The following is a 5,330-nucleotide window of genomic DNA, read 5'->3' as shown; positions in this document are numbered from 1 at the left end:
AACTATATTGTCACCCAAGCTCTAATCTGCTAAATGCGACTATAAGGGCATAAAGATATTAAGTTATTATAAACATTAACATCATGACTTTCTGTAAAGCTGCTTTAAAAAATTTATTGTGAACACATACAAATACATGGACAACAAAAGTACATAATCCTGATACAAAACATTATTTCTAGGCACAAGGATATCATCAACATAATGGCTTCTTCATGAAATGTAAAACTCTGTCAAATGAATTCGCAATGAAAACTCATTCAGTGTAGATAACAGGTGAGATGATTACTGGGGGAGAGTCTTGACCTTTATCCCCTTTACTAAACAGACAAAAATATAGATGGAGTTTCTCAGTGAAAGACTGACTAGTGAAAGAGCAGATATGAGATTTGGACTCCACATCATAGAAGGAGACCAGACCCTCCTCATAATCCACAAACACCCCCACCTTCTGTGGCTTCACTCTCAGAGAGAGATAAACACAGGGATCAGCACAAGCCCAATATTCATTCCCATTCCTCAGAGCCACAGCCCAGAACCCATCCTGAGGACTCACTCTGATCTTTCCCTTCCTGTTAATAGATTCTCTGGCCACTCCTAAATCCCACTTACTCTTTCCCTTCAGCTGCACCTCAAAATAAAATCTCCCTGAGGAGAATCCCTCTTTTCCCAGGACACCAGGATAGTGATCAAACCTCTCTGGATTGTTTGGGAGCTGTTGTTTAATGTCTCCATGTCTCAGTTGTTTCCCATCATTAGACAGGATGAGTTTTGGATGAGCTGTATCAGGATCCAGAGTCACATCCACTGAGAGAGAGATCAGAGAATATGAATCTTCACAATACAAAGATTTAGATGTGTTTAATATTTAACAAAAAATAGTTGGTACAAGTGATTATATGTTCAGCTGTCATATGTGTATCTGTGTCTCTGAATGTCAGAGAAAAGTACAAATGGCACATTTTACCTGTATAATGCTGCATCACCCTTAACACTGTGGAGGAAAATAATAATAAAACATCAACAAGGGTGGATAAACCAACATCCAAATGCTAGTTTGTTGTCACATAATTAATACTTTTATTTAGCAAAAATTAAAACAAACAAAAAATTGTGAGCAAAACTGTTTTCAACATTGATAATGATTAAATGTTTCTTGAGCACCAAACCAGCATAATAGAATTATGAGATATTATATTATACAACATATCATGAACGGTCATGTCACTCTGAAGACGGAAACAACAGCTGCTGAAAATTCAGCTTTGTCATCACAGGAATAAATTACTTTATAAAATGTATAAAAATAGAAAGCAGTCATTTTAAATTACAATAATATTTCACAATATTACATTTAACTGTATTGCTGATTAATTAAATGCAGCCTTGGTGAGCATTTGTGACCTCTGCAGCTATAATGTTTCCCTAGATAAAGCATGACTGCTGTCAAAAGAAATTTTGTGTGCTGTATTTACATTGACCTACCAGATTGATTGAGTTTCTGGTCTAAAGTTTCCTGCAGTTGAGTCAGAGCTCTCCTCAGAGTCTCCACACTCACATCAGTGTTCATACTGATCTCAGGCCAGTTCCTGGTGTGTGGAGGACTGCACAGGGATGGATCAATCTACAGCAGGAGAGAGGAGAAATCCCTCAGCGTGAGGAGTGTGAGTGTTGTCCTGTGATGAGAGCAGACAGAGAGACACTGACCTGTAGGAGCTGGAGGTGATCCTCAGTGTGTAAGAGATGATCCAGCTCAGTGTTTCTCATCTTGAGCTCAGTGATTTCCTGCTGCAGCTCTTGAATGAGCTCTTCATCCTGTTTCTCTGCTGTTTTCTGCTTCTCCTCCATCATCTCCAGCAGCTCAGCCTGACATCTTTTAATAGAGCGCATCAGATCACTAAAGAGCTCAACACTGGCTGCTTTCTCTCGCTCTTTGCTTTTCTGAAAAATACAGTATTACTTTCAAAAAATCTGATTTATTTTTTAAGGCAAATCAAAACATTACCCATCTAATATTCAATATCCTCTCACTTTTCTGAGTTCTGCTGAATGTTTGATGTCTTGCATCTTCTTGATTCTGTCCTGGATCATTTGTTGCACGTCTTTCTGTGTCTTCATCATATATGAGTCTATAGACAAACCGGAACACACAGACACATTTAATTAATTGTTATTAAAAACAGATTATTAAAGTATTTTTAATGTCGCTAGTTTCTCATACCTTCTTCTCTTTACTCTCCTCCTCTAGAGGAACAGTGTTGTGAGTCTTGTGGTCTCCATCAGTGCAAAACACACACACATACGTCTGATCATCTCTACAGAACAGCTCCAGAGGTCTCTAATGTTTCTGGCATATACAGTCCTTTATATTCTCCACAGGGTCCATCAGTTTGTGTTTCTTTAAGCTCAGGACTTTCTGATGAAGATCCAGGTGAGTTTCACAGTAAGAGATCTGACACACCAGACAGGACTTCAAGGCTTTCATCTTTGTTTCTTCACAGACATCACAGACAACTTCAGATTTTTCTGAGTCCAACATTTAGCACAAACTGGCTGGTGTTGTCAGATATTTGACTGTATTTCCATTTACACACTTTCAGGCATTTTTCAGTGGAGACTGGATCAGTCAACACTTCCAGATCCACAGAACTTGGAGACTCCTCATTTACAGCACCACTGGAGGATGTCAGAGCTGAAATGTGGATTTTATAATTTAATACAGTATTTTCTCCTGGATATGAACAGAAAAAAAGTTGTTAGAGTTAAATGTAAAGGGTTACATGTAAGAATGTAAATAGTTAAATTAAACATAGGTTAGGGTTAAATTAAGATAAATGCATTATGTCAATTATACTCAAATGTTATTTCAAATATTTCAAATGAGATAAACGTATGCAATTCTTACACATTAATATATCAGTAAATAAAATCGATACTTTACAGTATAGTACAAGTACAAGTACAGTACAAGAACTGAAGGTGGCATCTTATTATTACTTTTTTTGTAGTGAAATCTTTATCTATGGCAAATGTTATATTTTTCATATCACATATTTATCTCATATTTTCACATTTGCATTCCGTATGTCACAATTGCAACTCCATACAATTGCACCTTTGAATATACCATTATTACTATTTATTGACTCAATCAACATTTAAAATTGAGATAAAAGTATGTAAACTCTACACAGTTATTTAGTCCAAGAACTGAAAGTTACAATAAACAGCATCTAATTCTTTTTTTTATCTTTATCTATGGCAAATGTATTTTTATGTTTTTCATGTTACATATTAATCTCATATTTTCACATTTATATTTAATCTCACAATTGCAGCTTTATTTCTCATTTGACTTTATACCTCACAGTGTGAAATGATTTCATATGTTAAACTTTATCACACAATTTAAGGTGTTTTGTCTTTCTCTTTTGTTTACTTAGAGACTGAATAGAGAGACGGAAAAAAAAAGAAAGAGGGATTTTTTTGAGAGCTATTTTGTCCTAATTAAAAACATTATGCAAACTATTTTTAACAAAATAATTAATATTTCAATTGATAATTATTACTTCTAAAAAATATATATGTTGTCACATCACTGGCCTAGATTAATGAAGTAGTTTTGTTCTACATGATGTGTTGCTACATGATGTTTTTTCTTTTAGTTTTCTTAAGAAAATGTTATGCCAAAATTCTACTCACTTTATCACTCTGTCCTGAAATCAGGCCATTTCTACAATGGCACCTGTAACCAAAAGCGCTCCTGTGTGATGCCTTATTCTCACCAGGAGGTGTCAGTGTAAACCCAAGATCTCTGAACTCTGTTTTTCCCCTTGCAGCACTATGTAACTTTTGGCGCTCTAGCGGTTAATAAACAGAACTGCACACATTCCGCTGAAGAACTTTCCAACCGGAGCTACTTCTCTAAGTTTATGTCTATGGCGATTCACGCATGTATGTGTTACTCCGCAGCGGTGACGACCCGACCAGGCTACAATAGTCCAAATATAAGTACTTATTATAAGTGTACCGTAGTGATTTGGAATAAGACAAAAACGCTGTTTGGAAGATGAATTCATGGTGTACTCGCTCATTATATACATTTTGCAAATTTTGAACAGAAAAAAGTTACATAGTGCTGCTTTAAAGCACAGATGAAACTTGCCCCATAAGACTAGCAATGCGCTACTGCTAAATTTTGTTTTTCATGCATTGCCTTATGATCACAATGGCTGCATTTATTTGATTTAAAATATTGGTAAAATCTGTTAAATATTAAAACAACTATTTAAAACAAACTGTTTTGTATGTTAATATTTTTTTTAAATGTAATTTATTCCTGTGATGCAAAGCTGAGTTTTCCGCATCATTACTCCAGTCTTCAGTGTCACATGATCCTTCAGAAATCATTCTAATATGCTGATTTGTTGCTAAGGAAACATTTATTATCATCAATATTAAAAACAGTTGTGCTGCTTAATATTTTTGTGGAAACAGTGATACTTTCCCCCCTCAAAATAACAAATTTTAAGAACAGTATTTGAATTAGTAAAGAAATTTGTGTTACAAAATATTTAAATTATTATTGTATTTATAAAAAAACAAAAAAACGTCCTTACCCCAAACGTTTAAACAGCAGTTTATGAAGTCAGTTACTCAGGTAAAGTTAGATCTCACCTGTCTTAGGGTGTACGCTGAAGGGGCTCTTCAGTAAGTGGTTGACTCCTTTACTGACGTTGACATCCAGTCGCGGGTAACAGTACTGCAGCATGATCTCCTTATCGAAGTACTGACCACCCTTCCTACTATTGGACTTCACAATGATTTTCATTTTTCATGTGCGTACATGAAAAATTAAAATCATAGGAAACTGAATTACCTTCCCTGGTGAAAGATTTCATTTATTGCACTATAACTGTGACCTGCTTAATAATGAAAAGCAACTTCTTTAAAGCAGCACTATGTAACTTTTGGCGCTCTAGCGGTTAATAAACAGAACTGCACACATCCCGCGGAAGAACATTCCAACCGGAGCTACTTCTCTAAGTTTATGTCTCTGGCGATTCACGCAGGTATGTGTTACTCCGCAGCGGTGACGACCCGACCAGGCTACAATAGTCCAAATATAAGTACTTATTATAAGTGTACCGTAGTGATTTGGAATAAGACAAAAACGCTGTTTGGAAGATGAATTCATGGTGTACTCGCTCATTATATACATTTTGCAAATTTTGAACAGAAAAAAGTTACATAGTGCTGCTTTAATACTTGGGGCCCCTGCATTCAGAAGATGGGCTCTTGCCTGCCACTAATCTAATACTGGTGCTTTT

The 5,330-nt window shown here is 35.7% G+C and overlaps 1 pseudogene; it reads right to left on the bottom strand.

Moving 5' to 3' along the window:
• Positions 1-256: 256 nt before the first annotated feature.
• Positions 257-4,831, bottom strand: LOC107746359 (zinc finger protein RFP-like; annotated as a pseudogene).
• Positions 4,832-5,330: the final 499 nt, after the last annotated feature.

The sequence above is a fragment of the Sinocyclocheilus rhinocerous genome, unplaced genomic scaffold (assembly GCF_001515625.1).
Source record: "Sinocyclocheilus rhinocerous isolate Xijiao unplaced genomic scaffold, SAMN03320098_v1.1 scaffold1002, whole genome shotgun sequence".
Taxonomy (NCBI): Eukaryota; Metazoa; Chordata; class Actinopteri; order Cypriniformes; family Cyprinidae; genus Sinocyclocheilus; species Sinocyclocheilus rhinocerous.
The sequence above is the reverse complement of the archived record's forward strand: the minus strand, read 5'-3'. Positions and strand labels throughout refer to the sequence as shown.